Source organism: Malaclemys terrapin, chromosome 2 (assembly GCF_027887155.1).
Source record: "Malaclemys terrapin pileata isolate rMalTer1 chromosome 2, rMalTer1.hap1, whole genome shotgun sequence".
Taxonomy (NCBI): Eukaryota; Metazoa; Chordata; order Testudines; family Emydidae; genus Malaclemys; species Malaclemys terrapin.
In genome coordinates this window covers 105,260,633-105,281,673 of record NC_071506.1, presented here as the reverse complement: position 1 = coordinate 105,281,673, position 21,041 = coordinate 105,260,633, and the positions used below count along the sequence as shown (strand labels likewise).

Here is a 21,041-nt window from a genome sequence, read left to right as displayed (position 1 = left end):
CCCTGGGGGGTTGCCCTTCTCTGCAGCATAGGGCACAGGTCACTTGCAGGTTTGAACTAATGTAGATGGTGGATTCTCTGTAACTTGAAGTCTTTAAATCATGATTTCAGGACTTCAGTAACTCAGCCAGATGTTAGGGGTCTATTACAGGAATTGGTGGGTGAGGTTCAGTGGCCTGCCATGTGCAGGAGATCAGACTAGATAATCATATTGGTCCCTTCGGGCCTCTAAGTCTGTAAATAATGTTTGTAATGTTTGCCTCTTTTAGAACCTGATCCCTCTGAGACCTTCCTATGTGCCTTCCTCCAGACTTATGAAAGTGCAAGGAGTCCACTCCGGGCCATCAGCAAGTCACATACTCAGTAAGTGGTACCTGAATAAACGTGTTCCTACAGTTACTGCTGTGTGGATCTACTTTGTGACTGCTCCCTTTCTTCTGATACCACAATATAGTTGAATATCCTTAGTTTCCTCTGTAGCAGAGTCTACTAACTGGAGAATTTGGAATTGGAAAATTGAATAAGTATTGTACTGAAAAGGTTTAGACTTTCCAGCTATGATTTTAAGTTTTGGGAGGTGCCCAAAGCTCTGGCTTTGTGCCTTAAATAAAAACTAAATTAAATTAAATAAATACACAATGAGTGCACAAGTAGAGTCTTCCATTCACTTTAAGGGGTACAGGATTGGGTCCTGATTGAAGGTGACGAGGCAAGGAAGGATCAGGGCAACCAGCAAAAAAAAAAAAAAAAAACCACCCAACCATACATTAACTCAGTATAAGTCATGAGCATAGTGTGGTGGTTCTGTTTCTTCTTTGTTCTGCATTTTAACATACAGCAAACAAAAAAAAGTGAGGAAAACAATATGACAGTGAATATTGCCAAATTGCTGGGGCATCATGGAAGAACTGTCTTTTTCAGGAAGCATCTGAATGAAGAGAAGTCAGTAACTTGGAGCAATAGAGTAACAAGGCCAGTGTATGCACTGGAGCAGCATGAAAAAAAAGTGCATATATGTACTTGTGGGAGATACAGATGAATGTAACATCGACCCTGGCATCATGGGTGGCATGGAGGAGGCAGGGCAACACAACAAGGGATGAGGCAGTTGGTGCAAACCTGAATATGTACAAAGAAAAAAGTCCAGCTAGAGTTAGAACCACAAGTCCCTGTATATTATTCTATTTATCAGTTTTTTGTAGAACCCACCACCTTAGTATCTAAGCCCCAATATTGTACTCACAAAGACAGAAATAGCTAATTTGCACTAGCTAAACCTAACAATTTAGGCTGAAGCTACGTTCTCAGTAAGAAAAGCAACAAATGCTCAGAGATATAACAGTGGGGCTTCCTTTAGAAAGCCCTCCATCACTTCTCCAGCAAAAAACAATCAAAATTCAGAATCTCTGAATTTCTTTTCAGACCTTCCTGTCCACTTGGTAAATTTTCTATTTGCTCTTTCCCATTCACTCTCACATCTGCTTATCAAGCTTCCAAAACTCATCATAATAGAAGGGTATGGAACTGGTATCAATTGGTGTAGCTCCATAGACTTGAGAGTTGCACTGATTTACACTAGCTGAGATCCTGGACTGGTTTGTTTTCCTCCCCAACCAAACAATCCACAGGCAACTGAACAGTCAGACAGCTGCTCCCGTATTAGAAATATAAAATAGATTCCCTTGCACCTTTAATCATTGCTTGATTTGCTCAGCCTGTGAAATTGAAGTCTGTTTGGATTTTGGGGATTCTATGTTTTGTGGATGGTCCACCATTATCTGGTGTGTTTTTCTCTTTAATTCCCCCCTTCCCCCCCTGACAGCAAGCCCTAAATCTGACCATGGAGGGCAATGTGCAACTTCCCCCTTAGCTCATCACCATCATCTGTGGGGCTCAAGAGCAATGCAAGTTGCTTTCTCCATCATTTCTGAGCACACTGGGCCCAATTCCTATTTGCCTTAATAACTTGCAGCTGTGCACTGCCAAATGAATGTAAGATACTTATTTTGCCCTGGTAAAGATAGTGAATCAGGCCCATTCGTCTGCACAGTTCTCCTGAGTGCTAGTGGGCTTGCAACTTTAATTTTTGAATTCAGATTCCTCTTGTGGTATTCCAGCATTACGTTACTTAGCCAGCTGCTCAGCTGTGTGTCTCAGTGTCTTTATTCCATTGAACAGCAGAGCCCATTTACCTACGTGAAACAATATGTAGCCCCTCTTTTAATTCCTTGGATTTTACTTATTCTAGTGAAAAACAAAACACATTACAAGTGTAGTTTATACAATGCCTCTATTCCCCTGTAAGTGTCCAAAGAAATGAAAACAGTGAAGACACTAGATGCACTTGTAGGCTAGATCAAAAAGAAAAAGCAACGCTTATAACTTTGAAGCTTTTTATACAGTACACCTTGGATTTTTGCCCTTTTTACCAAGACCGGCCTGCACTTTTCCTAATGATTGATTAAGTCGCCATCCTAGAAATAGCTGTAGAAACACTAATGTCAAGTGAACTGCAAAGAATGGTGTGTGTAGTTTCCAGTACTTTGCTAATTATTGTCTGGGTAATGGAGCTGAATCCTTGCACAGCACTTGATGTTTCTGTAGCAATTTGCCCTGAGGACTCAAAAGAGAACATGATACTTCTTTAGGAGTAAAGAGTACAGTTTAAAGGATCTAATTAAAATCTGTTTCATGGTATTCTAATAAACTGGCCTCTAAGGATTTGGAAGAACATAACCCAGTCCAGCAGATAGGAAAGAGAATTTTACTAAGTAACAAAACATAGGAATTTAGAAACAGAAATTAATTCTGTACTATCCTACTCCTGAGAACCTGAAATAGAAGTAAAGGGAATGCGAAGATATGACTGCATTTTCAAAAACCTAAAGCAGAATGTAGTATGATATTTAAAAAAACAACATTAGCAATGTAATTAAGATAAAGTATCAGGATATCTCTAACTGTTGCAGCCACTATCTGGATTCTTTAACATCACTATAAACACCACCATTGTAAAACTGAAATAGACTTGCATTGCTTATGGAAGATGGATATTCCTTATTGAAACTACATGGGAATGCAATTTCTTGTACTGCTTTACACCTTACAAACATGTACAGCTGCAAGACAGACAGAGAAATTTATGGTGCTGGATTCAGGTCCTGCAGGTTAAAAAAACCAAAAAACTAGACTTCAATTTACATGTAAAATGTATTTCTTTCAAATTTTGGGGGTGGTGCCTGTGTATTCTCTTAGGGATTTGGCCCCTGAAACAGTTTTGGAATGCATTTATTTTAATTTTAGAAAGCTGTTCATTTAACCTTGAATTCCTTGAACGGCCATCAAATGAATAATTACTTTTGGTCACTCTTAATTTTCTTTCCAATGCTTGCAGCAGGAGTGCCTGCACCTTTGAAATGCAAAATTGCAAGGTTCTGAGGTCCCTGCCTATGCCATTAAAAGCACCTTCACTGGAAGCAGTCAGGAGTTGTGGCTGACTCAGATTCACTTAAGAAGATTGATGATTCACCTTTTAAGTGTATAGAGGTTACCAGCACAAATGACTTTGATGGAGGATTTGGGTGATTCTTGCAATGCAGCTGTGCTGGGCTGAAATCTGCTGGGGAAGAAGATGGAATGACATAGCTTGTGCTAGTGGAGTGAGATTATTCCTGTGTTAGATGTAGATTTAGGGCCTGATCCCAAGTCCGTTGATGTTATTTGTAATGCGTCTCCATTTATTTCAAAGGGCTTTTGATCGGGCCCTTAGGAAGAGATGCAGGTACTGTATAACTTGAAGTCATTGCCACGTCTATTCCTGCCTTTTATTGCTACTTTCCTTCTTTACACTGAAGGAAGGCTAGGTGGTGAAAATCTGCTTGTGCCCATTCAAGTGATATTATTTCTCTCCTTTGAGAGTATTGCCCCATATCCATCCTTTGTCTTCCGCTCCTTGTATTTTTGTTCTCCATTTTGATTTTGTCAGCTGCCCTGACTTCACTTACTTTCTCTAATTCACAAAATAGATAAAACGAAGTGTATTCTTCTGCATCTAAAAAGAAACTAAGAAAAAAATCCTAACCTACAGCTAGAATTGTCACCAGTTTTAGCACACAGCATATAATTCAGTCCCTCCATAGTAGTGTTTTCTGTTGTGCAGGGGATGAGTCTGACCCATGTTATTTTAAAGCCTCTCTCCCCTTTTATCTTTTCCATTGGCACTTATACTCATAAAGGACGTGATTCTTCCCCCTCAAGTTACAGGTTGATTCCCATTGGTATCTCGTATGAGGAAGGTGGAGGAGAAATGGATCCACTTTCTCTCCATCTTCTCCAGATGCACTGCCTAGTTTGGATGCAGGACCAGAGTCTTAACTAAAAACATACTGCAACAAGCTGAATTTAGCTTTGTATCTATTCTCTGCTTCTACTAACTTCCCTCTATCTCATCTCTTCGGGAAACCAATGAAAAGCCCATAATCTACCACCTAAAAGACAGGCAAGCAACTAGTCAGATTTGCCAGAGTTTGCAATGGGGTCCTCAGAAGGCAGCTTTATGTCTGTCTTCGACAGTGCTTATGCCAGGGGAATCCTCTCACAGCTAGAACCAGGATTTTTATGCCACTCCAGCCTTTTACGCAGCATTAAAGGAGCCAAAATGTGTGGGGGGTGTACTTGTGGGGGTAAAATATTCTGCTGTGTCTGGGATTTGTTGGGTTCTTATTCAGTCCTGTTCTGACATCATGAAGTGATTACAGAGACCCTACACACCGTGGGTGGGGTAAATGCTGCTAAACTGTCTTTGTTCTAGACTATCACAACTTACACCACACACCTCATCCTTAGTTTCCAGACAGAGACATCAGGAACTCCTACAATAGACCACAGAAAGTAAACTGCATGCAGTTTAATGTCTTTATGCTGGGGGTCAGGCCTGGAGAAAGCCATTTGGGGATTGAAATCAGATTCCAGAAAAATCTCAGTATTTTAGGACTATAAAGCCCCCTTTCCATATCACTGGCAGAGACAAAAAGATTTTAAAAAAAAATTCCTAGGAAGTTTGGCAAGTACTTTAATGCAAGTAAAACAGTTATTTGCAATAGGCTTGTCTTTAACATAAAAGAAGACTCGAGGTCAGCCTAAAATCTGTGGATGCATAGATAACAGAGCTGAGAAAGGGAGTAAAGTCCTACGAGTCTGAGCAGCTGCATGCTGCTTTTTATTCATGCCAAATAGTTTGCACATTTCCAATACAAAGCTCATCATTTCTTATTCTGCAATCTCTAGCTACAGAGTCAAATTCACAGTCAAATGCTGAATGAGTTGTATCCAGCCCTGACTAAACCTGTTTTTACCCATAAAAAACAAATGGAGCCACATCACCCACATTTTGTCAGAAAGGAAATCTACAAGCTAACCTAAATAGAAAGCACCGTTGTGGAATAAAAAGGGAGCATTTTTAAATGCCACGGGCATGGATAAAGATTTGGACAACATCTTTAGCTGCATTATTTTGTCCAAATCTGTCACAAAGCATGTATAGAAATGCAGAATTGATCTTGTGCTAACTAGGGATGCAGGTGACACTTATTTTGGTTGTTTATGCAGTGGATGTCTTGTAAAAAATCTGAGAGCATTGAGTGTAGATCTGGAACTTGTAAATGCAAAACCAAAGGCTAAATTAGATAAAGGACCATAAGCACTATGGCATAGTAGTGTGATGTATTAGAAGAACCCCTGAAACCTAAAGTGAAACTAAATTTATTTCTTACTGTAAGAAACAGCACATCCTCAGAAAAGAAAGCTACATTGGTTGCATATCTACAGCTCACTGCCAAACTGAATATGCAGTGTTAGTGTAGCCATGTTTGTCCCAGGATACCCGAGAGACAAGGTGGGTGAGGGAATATCTTTTATTGGACCAGGTGCTGAAGAAGAACTCTAAGTTTCTCTCTCTCACCAACTGAAGTTGTTCCAAACTGAATACGCTGGAGTAGATGCACGTGTAAATATCAGACTTTTAACTACTAAGACGTTTGGACATTATTCTGCTTAAGAGAATCTATGCAGTAAATTACTTCACTCCAAAAGAAAATTAGAAGAGGACTGAAACAGCAGAGCAGGATGATGTTTTTAAAGGACAGACTAAAAGGTAAGCTTCATAGAACCACATATTCAGTCTGACCTTCCAGTAAGCACAGCATAGAATGATAGACAATCAGAAGTGTAAAAACGGAATAGAAAGAAATAAAATAAAAAGTAGAACAGAAAGAAAAATAATATATATATATATATATATATATATATATATATATATATAGGCTAGGGCAGTTCCATCCTAGTAGTTATTTGGTAAATTTACTGAAATGTATCTAAACTACAATCCAAGAGAAATTAAAAAAAGATTACCCCCATAAGAATGGGTATGGAGAAATTATGTCGATCAAGGACAATATCACAGAATACCTTTCCCCAGCCCCTACATTTGAAAAAAAATCAGCCCAATAATAAAAAAATCCTGCAATAACTATTATAGAAGGTTCCTTCATCCCTCAGTTTCTCCTCCCCCTGTGAAATTTTTTCAGCTGCTGTCCCTGAATCCCAAAAAGAGATTCTGGGATCCTGGCAGTGTATTCTGCATCTTTCTGTCTGGCTCCACAGCTCATCAATCTGCCTGATTTGTGTTACTTTTGTTCTCCTCTACATCCTCCTCATTCCTCACCAATGCACTGCATGTTCCCTCTATTGTCCAGAAAGCATATTGGGCTGAATGGAAGGATGAATCCCAAGGATTTGGTCCAGCTCTTTGTAAAATGGGCACATTTTCTGCTCTGAGCTGGCTGACTTGTGGTGTCCAGTGCTTTACTGCACTGGACCTTGCAGCCTTTGATTTTCCTGTGACAATGGCTGCATCTCCTTGTGATACCTATCTCAGCCACCTGGTCAGACACTATTGTACTGAACATGACCTATTTCAGCTGGCCCTGGATCTTGTCCTCTCCTCACAAAGATATCAGATCATACCTGTTGACTTCTGCCCATTTGAGAAAATGCTCTTTTCCTTTTGAGACTCAGATGAAGCTAAAGAAGTCAAATAAAAAAGTAGTTTTCTGTGAAAATAGCGTGCAACTCCATTCCACAGTGTGTACACTTAAGTAGCTTTCATCCAACCTGGCCCCTATGCAGCAGAGTGCAGAAAGCGGACAATAACAGGTCACTTAGGCAGTGTCCAGTACACTGTGGAACAGTAGCGGGAAGACTATTTGGACCATAATTTTTGTACAGTTATGTACATGAGTACTATTATGTTAATGATCTCCATGCATGTTGGTACTGCACCAATATGAACTGGCAAGATGGAGGACCACAGTTCCTCAAAACCAGTCTAGTCAAAGCAACATTTGTAATGCCTATGCACCATGAATGCAAGGTATGTGCTGGAGGGTGGGGGGGACAGACCTTGATAAGCATGCAGGGTTAAATCACATAGGTACCTTTGAAAAATGTATGAGTCTAAGTCCTATTTTCAAAAGTGACAGGCACTTGGACCCAGATTTTTAGGGTACTGTCTACACTACAATCTAGGGTGGATATACCTACCCAAGCTGCAATCACACCTCCAACTGCAGCATAGATATACCCTGAAAGTCATAGACCTTGCAACGCTGAGCAAAAAGACTTAGATGGCTAAGTCCCATTTTCAAAAGTAACTTGGGAACTTTGAAACTCAGTGGGATTCTGTTACCTATGAGAATCAAGGGCCTAACTTGCTTAGGTGCTTTTGAAAAATCCCGCTAACACAGCCTGAAAAAGAAGAGTGTGGAAATTAGAAAGGAAATACCTACAGCAGTAGTCACAAGCTTCAAGTTTCACCATTGTGCCTATAGGCAATGGTGAATAAGTGAATGGGTCTGTAGAGCAATCAGATATTTGCAACATATTATAAGTCTTTTAAATCAGCAGCTCTTGTAAATAAGTTTGACTATGTCCTCGGAGCACGTAAGAATATAAGAACGGCCATACCGGGTCAGACCAAAGGTCCATCTAGCCCAGTATCCTGTCTACCGACAGTGGCCAATGCCAGGTGCCCCAGAGGGAGTGGACCACACCAAATTGCAAAGACAAGTAAAGTATTGTGAATTGGGGACAGATACTGAGAAAAAGATGCTGTAAAGGGTGATGAGAAATGCATAGTTTGTGGCCTTAACACCCAGTGAGGTGTTTAATGCCCATCAGGAGAGATCTCTGTAATAATCCAGTTAGCTTTTAAAGCATAATTATCACGTCACAGCAGAGTCTGGATTAGATAATTGAAAACTTCAATGCTTCTAAGACTCAAATAGACTTTGTGCAATTAAGCAATTATTTCCTGATTAGCAATGATTTTAACAGACACAGGTGACATAGAAGGAAATATGAAGAAGCTTGAGCTTTTGCAGAGTGACTTAATTAAGTAGCTGATTATTTTATCCATTTATGTAATTAGGTGGGCTCAGCTGTACTGAGTCAGACCATTAGCTCTTCACAAGCCTGTTTAAGGAGACAGGTGTACCCACACCCCTAAGAATACAAAGGAGAATACCAAAAATAGAAATATATGTGATGGTCCACTCTCTTGCTTGGCTGCGGGTTGCCTATAGCAGACGTCACTTCAAAGAAAGAGAAGCATGTGACTTTCAGAGATTAAAAGAAAAGCAAATTCAAAAGACTCTGAGAGACATATCTACCCGTAAGTAGAAGAGAACTAACATATAAAGAGAAAAAAACAAAAAATATATCCTAGGCTCAGTAATCCAATTGAACACAATTCTTTTTTATCTTTTGTCCTCAGCAGAGTACCTCTGCCACTACTCATATACCCCTCAACATTTCACTTGACAGCAACTTCCATTGGTCCAGAAAGATTTGACGGGACTTGATTTGGAGTCACATAATGCTGCTCCCACAGGAGCTTCTCCCTCCCTTCATTCTCCTGGGCCCAGTACTTCAAGGCTCAGATACAGGAACTCAATGTCACTGTCTCCTATGGCGATACAGCATGTTAACCATAGGACCACTGAACAGATGTACAGTATGTGCTTAAGGCACAATCATCCCACATTGAAGTCAATAGGAACTTTGCCACTGACATGAATGGAGCCCTTCTGGGGTATTTTTTTCTGAAGTTTAGGAGTGCTGGAATGACAGAGATAATGGTCCCCATTTCCAAGAGATAAGCGCTATTAAAAAAAAGTTTCCTTGGCCTAGAAAAAAAAATTATTTTGGACACGAGTGAGTCAGCAGATAGAGAACACAATCCCCAAATAAAGCACTGGTAACTTATGCAAGAGGACACAGAAAGAAGAATATGTGAGGAGTCTTCCTCTCACAGCGGCCATAGCAAAGTGTTGTTTCTGATTGGCTGGAGTGTGATAAGGATGACTAGCTGACCACCGCCGCTGATTATTGGTCACTATTTCAGAGTCAGATACAAGCAGCATCACTGACAAAAATGAAACAGTTTGCAAGATACCTGAAAATTTGAAACTGAGCATTTGAAGAGATTGACACCTCTGATGGCTGAGCTGGCAGCCTCATGACCCTAGTGCCTCAAGAGATACAGAAGATGCTGTCTAGACATTCTGGTGACATCTTGGATCACAGACATCTCAGTGATCAAATAGCTGGTGCAGTGCAGTGACACCAGCATATTCTAGACGTTTTAAGATCTGATGAAATGCCCTATATAACTATTGATTTCTCCCATAGCATTCTCTTTTGGATCATTTCATGCCCTCTTAAGTCCTCCTTGGCAATGATTTCTTGAAGAGAAGCTTCTTAGCCAAGAGATATTGCTTTTTAACTATTCCTTTCCCTTGGCTTGCCATCTTGTTCTGGACTGATTCTCCTAAAACTCCAGTCAGTCACCTTGAAATACAGAGCACTACATTAGGTCAAACACATCAATGAGAATTAACATTCTTTAGGCGATACAAAGTTTTAGAGGAGTCTAAACGTAGGGCCGGATGATGAAAATCAGCATAGCTTCGTTGATTTCAGTGCAGCTATTTCAATGTACTCCAGCTGGACTTTGACGCTAAACTAATATTTCTAGCATTGTTGCCAACTTTATTTGACATGCCACTGCTGACGTGCCCATGCAAAACATGTAATGAGGCTTGTGAGACCTAACTGCTAAGCTCGTAGGGTCATGCTTCCTACTGCATACATTGGCCCTGTTCAACAGAGAACATCACAACTTGCAGATCTTTAAAGAGACTTCAGTTTTAAAAACCACGCTTCTGTTGAAGAGAGACATTATCCTCTAATCTCTTTTAGAGTTCTAGTACTCTTAGATGTGTTACTTGTAACAATAAGTACAAAATTCAGTTGGTTTACTTTGTACATTTGACAGCACTTTGTGCATAGTGAGTTTCATTGTTTCCCTGTATAATCAGTTTTCCATTTTGTTCATGTGAGCTTCGGATACAGCAACAGAAGAGAGAAATGGTTTTTTAAATATAACTGCAAAAATCACAAAAATTGTCTTAGGACTCAGAAGGAACAAAAATGGACACCGTGTAGAATCAAGCACATGGGTTTATTACGCGCAGCACTGGCGGAGTGCCACTTAGCTTATTAGGCTCAGAGACACTGCCAAGCAATTGATTACAATGGATTATATGGAATCTTCATGGGCGGAAGGAAGTGACGGGGTGAGAGGTCCCAAGCCCCTGGATAGGTCTTGCAGCAAGACAAGATAAGCACAGTAAACCAGTAGGTTAAAGATTACATAATGTTTCCGCCCATGGTTTCAGATTAACATATAACATATTGTTAGTACACCGGTGTTTTCCTTTAAACAATGCATAAAGTGTATAAGTATAAAATATATATGTTGAATTCTGATTGGGGTACATAGGAATGAGGTAGCTCCTCTGATTGTCCAACAGGTACATTCCTGGGGATTAAAGCAAAAAGACACTGAAAAGTACATGGCAATAGAAATTGTTTTTCAGGTTGCTCATTGTGTTTCTAAAGGCTAACATTCGCATCTGGGAGGAAAGAGGTGTACCAATTAGAAGGGGGGATGTCATATCTCATACTGACATGCTTGAGCCTCTCCATGAAGTGACGGTTGTATATGGGGAGGGTATGGCTCTCTCTTCCCGCAGAAGGCGTGGACATAGATATTTTGGTTTGTTTGTAGCTTCTGATAAAGACACCAATTACTGCTTGCCATCTGGCGTTTTGCTGACCATGCTTATCTTAGTAAAAAAGAAGGTTGTCTCTTGTTTGTTCAGCTTCTCTCAATTAATATTGTTCACTGTTTGCTAGGCCTCTAGGCCTCTTTGACCAAGCTTTGGACTTTGGGCCTGTGAAAAGTTGCTAACATAGGCTGTGTCAGGATTTTACATATACAGCACATGGATTTTGGCCCTTCAACTCCTTTTAACTCATCTTTTAAAATGGATTAGATGTCAGGTTAATGCTGTCCCTTTATTGCTGTCAATAAAATGAAAATAATATTCTACATTTATAGAGCACCTTTTGACCTGAAGATCTAAAGATGCTTTGCAAGCATTCTATGTACAGCACCACTGAAATGCAGCCACCTCTGAGATAGAGGCACCACTCAACCAGTACCCTGCACAGCAATGAAAGGAAAGAGAAATTTGATCAAAACACTTTAATATGGTGACTGAAACCGGAGAAAGACGGACAGGTTTCAGGAGGAGCTTACCGTAGTACATTGTGGCATTAAGGGGCTCAGGAATGGAAGATGGCCCACTGAACTGCTTACATATAAAAACTCAGCTGTAGCAAGTAATATTGGCATCTGTGCATGCTCTCTAATGACGATATCTGGTTTTATAATCACATGGTCACTCCTTACTATAAACAGTGCGGTGGCTTGTTCTGCCATTGATGAGGCTCCACCACCTAAATCCATTTTTGCTTCTCCTTGTGGTTTTCATTGTTAATGCCTGAATTGGGTGTACATTACTGCTATCAGCACAGTTGGATGTCCTCAAGAAACAGTAAGCTAGTATCCTCCTTTGTATGTATTCTTTGATTATACATCTTCTGTTCCTCCTTTAGGATTGATTCTCAGGGATACAGAGCCTCCCCGGGTTACCCAAACCCGACTTACACAAATCCGCACTTACGGAAAAAGTTCCATAAGCTTTTTTTTTTTGCATAATTGTCGGGTATACATTCCCGACTTATGCAAAATTCGACTTACGCAAGGCATTACGGAACGGAACACTTGCATAAGTCAGGGAGCATCTGAAGTTATGACAGGACATAGCTGTTACCTTGACAGATTGCCAGCCATTTTCTGAACATTTTTATCATAGTATTTTTAATTCCTGGCACATCGCTCTTTTGTAAAGGTTAATTATCTCTGGCTCAAGCATCTTGGTAGGTAATGACACTCAGATTTTTGTCCTTCTGCCCACCAGTCTCTGAACTAGTTATACTAATGAAGCTTTGTGAGATGCACTGCAATACCCTAAAATGCTGTGTGCGCATCCCTGGAGCCCACCAAGACTTTTTTTTTTTTAAATCAAACTCTTGGTTATTTGAACTGACTTTTCAGTTAAACCATTTGTCAAGCCCATGCCAGACACAGACAAGATGTGCCTGAATTGATATATCAAAGAAAACTGCAGAAAGGAGCCACTTGTGAGTTGTGGGGCATTACTATTAATTCATTTGAAATACCCTGGCAAGTGAAATGCCATTTGCAGTGTGTTATTACATTGTTATTCAACATATTGTGCTACAGCTCTTTTTTTTTTTTTTGGCTCTTTGCTTTTTTGAGGGGTGGGGGAGAGCAGGGACTGTGTCTTCCTATGTGTCTCTGTAGTGCCTAGCACATTTTGGTGCTACTATAATAGATTACTAAATCAGTCCATTTGCCTCTCTTTTCCACTAGATCTCCTACAGGTCAGCAGAAAATTACAAATTGGTGTCCTCATATGCAATACCTTGTCTCATTCAAATCCTATTGAAGACCCTAATTTACTTATAGTTATATTCTGAATGATTGCTGCAATAGCTAAAAAGATATGATTTACAAAGATTAAAGAATCAAGAATCTTAGCACACAAGACTAAGAAATAAGCTCTGATAACTCTATCTTTTCAGTTTTATATCCCTGGTTACATTATCTCTAGTCATTTGTTTAATTAATTGTCTGAGGTGAAGGAGAGAATTTGTTTTCATACCTGTGTTTGAAAAGACATCTTCCTCTTTCTGAGAGAAAATTAACTGCCTCACTGCCTCTGGAGCTGAACATTGTTTAATGAAAGAACAGTGGGTACAAAGTATTTACTACTTCAAAAATGTGTCCATAAATGAAGTGATAAAACATTCATTTCACCATGCGCCAAGGAAAGAGTTTATTTTTCATCATCTTCACCAAGAATAAGAGCATAATTCCCAATATTGCCTGCAAGATGCACTTAAGGCATCACATGTGGAAGAAGTGAAGTAACAGGAACCAGGGCTGCATTAACTTTTTGTGGGCCCGGCCCCAAACATATTTGTTGGCTCCCATGGGGCAAGGTGCAAGGGGGCGGGATGGTCAGTCTCCAGAGTGAAGGGCGGGCTGAGGGCAATGAGGCGCAGTGCGGCAGCAGAACACAGGTAGAACCTGCAGCTTCCAGATGCACACTGGCCTGCCCAGCCCTGTGATACCAGCATATCCCTTTCCCTCGAGGACAGGCCTGCACCACACCGCTCCCTTGTCCAGTGCCCCCTCGCCCAGAGACCTCCACCACAGTTCTCTATGCCCAGCCCCCACCCCGCCCAGAGACCTCCCCCCACAACTGCACAGCACCCTGCACACCACACCACTTACCCAGCACCCTCCGCCCATAGACCTCCTCACTGCCCACCGCCTTCCTCACGGTCCCACCATCACAGCTGCACAGCACCCCATATTCCTGAGGGGATTCTGCACCAAAAAATTAAAAATTCTATGCACAATATTTTAAAATTCTGCAAATTTTATTTGTCAATAAACAAACGTGGAGGCTCCAACATGGCAGTGGGGAGCACAAGCCACTGGTTGCATGGAGGTGGGAGATTACCCTGCAGCCTCGCCCCACCCCACCCTGGGACAGGGACTCGGCAGTGAGGCTGCACCCGACCCTGACACAGTGCAAGGGCCAGGCCTGTCCCAGAAACACCCTGGGGCCCTGCCCCCCCCCCCCCCCCCGTGCCAGGTGCACCAGATATGTGTGAGCAGGCTCAGCCCAGCAGCAGGATCCAAGCGCCAAGGGACTTAGTGTGGGGGGGGATCCAGGTGGGGGTAAGAGTTCTCTGTGGGGCAGTCTGGATGCGGGTGGCTCAGTGGAAGATCTAGATGCACAGAAGCTCATTGGGGGGTTCCAGATGCAGGGGCAATGGGACTCTGCATGGATCCAGGTGAAGGTATTTGAGGGTGCAGGTGGGTGGAGTTCAGTGGGGAGGGTGTCTGGGGGGGCTCATCGGCGTGGTACAGATGCAGGAGAGGTGGAGCTTGTCAGGATGAGGGTTCAATAGGCCTGCTTAACAGGCGAGCCCCAGCTTCTGCCAGGGGAATGCCACATGCTGGGCTCCAGCTTCCCCCTGCCCCTGCTTCCCCCATCCCCTTCTCTTCCCCATCCCATGTCCCTTCCTCGCTGCTCCATCTCCTCCCCAGGCTCGGGGGGCAGTGGGGAAACCGCCCCCACCACAAGCCGGCAGCGTGGAGCCAGGTCACTCCACTTCCTGCCGCCTGGTCGCTCCACTTCCTGCCTCCCGGTGACTGCAGGGCAGGCCCGACCCTGCACTCACGAGGCGGTAGGGTAAGCAAACAGCAAACGTGAAAAATCAGGATGGGGGTAGAGGGTAATAGGAGCCTATATAAGAAAAAGACCCAAAAATCAGGACTGTCCCTATAAAATCGGGACAGCTGGTCACCCTATGAGGCAGTGGGAAGTGGAGTGACCTGGCCCCAGCCTGCTCTGCTCTGCTCCCCTGGCTCCCAGCCATAGGACTTGGGGGGTCAGGGGGAACAGTCCCCCAGCACTCACCGGCAGCGAGGCTGGGTGCCGGCAGCGTGGAGCGGGTTGGAGCCGGGTCGCTCCACTTCCCGCTGCCCAGTGAGTGCAGGGTGTGCCTGACCCCTGCTGCAGTCCCCCAGGACATGTAGCTCAGGGGAGGGGATTTGGGGGGGGGGGTAGGGGCGGAGGCAGCTTTCCTGTCCAGTTCAGCCGGCTGAGGGATCGGGCTGGCCGGAGCCAGGGCTGCCCAGAGGATTCAGGGGGCTTGGGGCAAAGCAATTTTGCGGGCCCCTTTCTTTAAAAAAAAAGTTGCAATACTATAGAATACTATATTCTCGTGGGGGCCCCTGTGGGGCCAGGGCAAATTGCCCCACTTGCCCCCCCTCCCCCCCCCCCTGGGCGGCCCTGGCTGGGGCCCCTTCTGACTCTGCACCCGTGCCATGGTAAACCCAGTACTGCCAGGAACAGAGAATCTGTTCTAAAGAAAAAACACACAAGAAGCTTGTAAAATTTTTGCTCTGAATGTAAATCAAATTCATGGACCCAACTTACGTTCTGACTTACTTGTTTTATGCCAATTGATTTAATTGGAATTACTCCTGAATTACATTGGTGTCTCTGAGATGAGAGCTGAAGAAAAAAGGCCTGAGGGTTTTTTAAAATAAACATTTATCTTGGGGGTTGCAGTGTTTCATTTCATTTGTCAGAAAATATGGATAGTACAGAGCATCAAATAAAAGGAAAATGCAACAAATGTAGGATAAGAAAAGAATTCCCATCTAGTTTACAAATACATTTGTTACAATATACAGATATTGGTAAAGAGGTGTAAAATTCTTGTTGGTCTTTTCGTAATGGATTTTGTTCATTAACAGAGTGTAATGTGGTTATTGCTCAGTGTCTAACGCTCAAGAGAATAAAAGTAATAAAAAGCTGAATGTTGAAGAGAAGAGAGTAGGGACTGTAGTGGGAGAAGATGGACAAGGTTAAAGCAAGAGGAGTTAGTGCTAAAGGTGTTTGAATGCAAGAGTCTTCCCTTGGCATGGATTTCTGGGAAGACTATTCTTTCGGGACTCTGACTATATCTGTAAAATGGTAGCAAACTCTAGGGTCTTGCATTGCAGGTGTTCTTGAGTCATTCTGTTAGCAGTTGTTTGAACCCTGTGTGAAGGTGCAGTTATTATTGCTGACTCATACTAGTACTATTGTACGTGGCTACAACTAGCTCCAACAAGGATGGAGAAATTAGAGCCTCTCTCCTAAGCCAAGGGAGGTCAAGGACAGAAGTACAGCAAGGAAATCCCCAGGAACAACTGAACTTGGGGAGAAAGCTTAGTCTGAAGTTGATGCTTTGTTTGATTGTTCATTGGAATGGGCAGCTCAAATTCATGCTGGGGAGGACTACTGAATATTGTTACTCTCCAGATACAGTTAGAGAAGAAAGGGAAAGTGTTGCCTTGCCAACTCCACCTCCATCCCATCCCAACTGCTGACTTTGCTAAGTAGAAGCACACCGCAGGCAATAGGTTTGACTAAGTAGCATTATACAGGGCTTCTGAATTTGGGTTTAGATGGCATAATATTTAATACCTATTAACGGAAAGTCAAAGGCTGTAGCAATGTTAATCATCCATTGAAGAGGCCTTGAGCTACCATGGTAGCCTGTTTTAATTGGGTTTTCTATTAAGCCAGTTTTTCCTTTGTGATTTATCATACAGAAATGAAACATTTATTATTTAGTGTGGTCTTAAGGGGAAAATAAAGTGATACAACCCCTGGAGAAACACTGAAAGCCCTGAAGAAACCCAGCTAACAATATATAAATTACTCTGCCTAAAATGCAAGCTCTGGGATAGCTCTCCACATCATTTATTTACCACTGGCAGCTCTACAAGTACCCTGTGGTAGCCCATCTGGCTGGTAAAGTACCTAGCATCATGCATCAGATGGATTGAGGCGTACTTCTGTGCCAGGCCTGGGAACGCTGAGGATCAGGTGCTGAACGAATCTCACTTCACTCAGCTGCTTTAACTGTGTAAACAAACCCCAGCCCTGCAGCAATCTTACAGAGAGCTGAACCTTTAACCACGTCATTTTTAGCCCCTCATGAGTAATTTGTCTTCAGGCAAAAGTAAACTCAGCTCTTATTCCACACAATTACCTTAGTATAACAAGCAGTTACCATTGAGGCAGTGGATGCAATTGTGGCCCTATTGACGCCAATGGGTGTTTTGTCATTGACTTCACTGGAGCCAGGATTTCACATAGAATGAAAGAGTTTTAGGTTTTAAGGCCAGGAAGAGCCATTATAATAACATCGTCTGACCTCCTGCATGACACAGGCCAGAGAACCCCAGCTCGTAACTTCTGCATCAAGCCCATAACTTATCTGAGCTAGAGCATATCTTCTAGGAAAAAAGCAATAGGGTGGAATTCACAAAGGGACTTGTAATTCTGCTATGCTGTGTCTCACAGCACTGACCTTTTAGGCACCTAAAAAAAAATCACCACAGGAACAGCACTGTGATCCAGAAAGCCAAGTTAGGTGCCTATTTCTCCCCACTCAATGTAAGGAGCCCCAGTGCCTGAGAACATGATCCATAAAAGGCACAGTGCTAGGTAGGGAGCCACCTCAGCTAGCCAATGGGAGAGGCTGACCAGAGGGTGTGTGCTAAGTCCCTCCCCTCTCTCAGAAATAGACACCCAAGTCCAGGCTGCAGAGAGGCACTTATTTCTGCTAGAGAGACACTAATGGGAACCAGCCACCTGCAGTCAGGCAACTTGGGCACCTACAGTGCTTCTTGCAGGAAAGAGTTAGGTGCCTGCCTTGCTTCATGCAAAACAGCTGAAAAAGGAGCCCACATCATTACTTCTAGCCCAGTGGGTTGAGCACTCACCTGAAATGTGGGAGAAAGGAGGCTGGGAGAGAGGATTTGAACAGAGGTCTTCCACATCCAGGTGAGTGCTCTACACACTGGACTAAGAGTCATTGGGCCAGAGGAGGGAGAGAGAATTATTCTGTAGTCCAGTGATTAGGGCACCCACCTAGAAGGTGGGTGACTCTGGGTCCAGTCACCCTGCTCCAGCAATTCTTCCATTATTCATCCAGAGTGGAACAGCATGAATGGGAGCGACTGAAAAAGCCCCATTGGAATGCCTCTTAGCTCTGTGGTTAGAGAAGTGGGATGCAATCTGGTAGGCAGCCTCTGAGCACATCTACCAGATCGGGCCCAGCACACGACTGAGGCGGACAAACATTTATCTTCCCTGGGTCTTTAACGGCTCTGGAGCTTCAGAAGGAGAGGGGCACCTGGGCATCTAGAGGCAGGCAACAGCATGCATGCCCCATCTCTAAAATATAATCACCTAGGGAATTTTTATAGTGGAAAGTTAAGTACTGAGTGAGTTTAGGCACCTATAAGCCAAGTGAGTCTCTCATAGATTGCAGAGGCCACACACAGGGGCTTAGGCACCTAGCTCTGGAGATGAGACACCCAAGTTGCTTTTTGGATCACACCCATAGTCTTGATTAAAAGACTTCAAGCAGAAGTAGTTCTAGTGGTTAGTTACCCTGGATTAAAAATGTGTGCCTTATGTGTAGCCTTCACTTCCAGCCATTGGACTTCTGTTATGGTGTGCACTCACCTCAGAGTACTCCCTGGAGTCCAGATACAACACTGAAGGGGTCTTCCACTCTAGCACCTCATTGCTCATCCTAGTTTGGGGGAAGTAAGCCACTTGTTGCCTACCTTTCTAGCAAGGTCACCTCTCAGTCCACTCCCCTTCCAGGGTTAACAGTAAAGTCCACAAACAGGAAAACCCAAAGTCTATTGGTCTTTGGCTCCCATCTGAGATTCATCATTCTTGGCCTCTTTCCCTCTTGAAACCAATACCTCCCCCTCCGGATTGATCTTGTGGGGAGGCAGGGAACCTAGGCTCACCTTTACCTCTGGGTTCCAGCCCAGAGACCCTGTTTTAGGTGGCTAAGGACTCCTGCTTCAATCCCTTTCCACTTCCATGGGCTGCTCCTACCTCTCCCCACTTGTCAGCATTTTCACTGAGTCTCTACAGACTTAGCTATTCCCACCCTAGGTTTGTGGCTCCTTCCCAGCTAGCTGCTGAAGAGCTCCTCGGAGACACTCCAAACCTCTATGGCAGCAGCTGGGCTGTATTTCAAGCAGTCCTTCTAGTTTCCTTCCTTAAGACGAGGTCTGTCCCAACCCTCTTTCTGGAGCTGTGGATGGATTTCAGACAGTCCGTCTGTCTCTCTCCTTAAGGCAGGAGCCCCACACCTCTTCTTGGAGCTGGAGTTGTAACTTAGGCTAGCTGTAGGACCTTAACCAGCTTCGCCTTCAGCTGGCCCTCCCTGCCATTAAGCCCTTGAGGGTTCAGCAAGTCACACTTCTCTTGATGGCTACTTTGCTATGAGGGAGGAGGAGGCATATATGCTTGTCCCTTTCCTAAAACTCATCCCTGAGCGGGGGACAGGAGGAGGGACCTTGTCCCACCAACTCTGTGAGGTTCCTGTCCTAATCCCAGGCCCTTAAGGAAACCATAAGGGGATTCCCCCCTTCCCCAAGCACTACTTACTCCCTGGACGGTTTCCTCTTTCCCAATGCTTCATAGGTCCTGGTATATTAGGCATACCAAAATCTTAAAATGGCTACATCACAGGATGGGGTGGGCTGACCCGTAGGCACCATTACCATTAAAATATACATGCTCCAAGTCCTTCACTTAAAGTCCAACAGAAAATAGGGGAAAAAAACAACTGAATCTTCAACCCAGCTGGTAGCCATATTCCTTGCAGGCTAGCCCCAGCTTCACACTGGGTCCTAGGCTGCACAACACCTCCCTCCATCCTGAGTCTGTCAGACTTCCCAGGGTTTCAGGCAGGTTAAATGTCCTGATCAGCCCCACTCTCCCATCAGGCTCCCAGGGTTCTCTCAGCTCCCAGCCCCAGGGGCAAAGCTCCAAGCTATCTCTCACCGGAGTCTCCTCCCTGGCCCTCTTCTAGGGCCTGTGGTAGCTGCTGCTTGCAGGCTTCTCCCTTTCAGTAAGGGCTTCTGCTATGCCCTTACTCAGGCATTCTCGCATGCAATAGGTCAGTCTTCCCCTTCTGAGCTGTCTGGCTCCCTTTTAGGCTCCTCTTCCAAGAAGAGCAGCTTCTGCAGGTGCAGTGGGGTGGAGTCAGCTGGGCCCAGAATGGCTCCATAACCCTTCTGTCCCAGTGTGGAGTTTATACACTGCATTATAGGTGTCTAGAGAATGTAGGTACCTATGGGGTTAGGCAGAAGCTGAACAGTTTTGTGAATGCCATTGGTGCCTAAATGTTGGACTTAGCCACTGAAAGGGTCTGTTAGGCACCAAAGTCCCCCTTGTGAGTCCAGTCCTTGGTCTTTAGCCTCATGACTCAGAAAACCTGAGATAAGTAGAACTCATGAGATAACCTCAACGTAGTGCTGCTAAATAGGTATGTGAATAAGGAATTACTCTCCAAGTCCAAAGCAAGATCTGTGGCAACACAAAGAACCTGATTCTCCTTACACTTATATTAATGTAAAATTAGTTATTCCACCACTGACTTCAATAGAGTTACTCCTGATTCACATCAGCATAAGTGAGATGAGAAACTGGTTCATAATACCCTGTGGATGAGGGAAAGGGAAAGGAAAAGCAGCAAAGAACCAGAGATTTTATTTGGGAGGACAGTCTCCAGATGAGGCCTGTATGCATCCATTACATTTCTCAATCCAAAGACATTTTTAGTGTTGCATACCTTAGCAGTAAATGAAAAAAATATAATTCAGGCTAAACTGGAGAAAATTCATCTTCTGGGAGCAATATGGAGAAATCAATGATATTTTCTTTCTTCAAGAGGATTTAAAGAAAACATCAGAAAAGAATCTCCAGTGAATTTAGCTCTGTTGACTGTACCAGTCATTTGACATATGGTTAAGGACAAACCTCAAAAGGGAGGTTTTTAAACTCTGCAGGCACAGGCATAAGATTTACATCAGCCAGT

The 21,041-nt window shown here is 43.4% G+C and overlaps 1 protein-coding gene across 1 annotated transcript in view; it reads left to right on the top strand.

Annotated features, from left to right (window-relative positions):
- Positions 1-21,041, top strand: part of NRSN1 (neurensin 1) — a 62,430-nt gene that overhangs the window by 19,792 nt on the left and 21,597 nt on the right. The window contains exon 2 of the mRNA XM_054018310.1: positions 269-362. The gene's annotated coding sequence lies outside the window, so the exon portion shown is untranslated. The remainder of the gene's footprint in view (positions 1-268; positions 363-21,041) is intronic.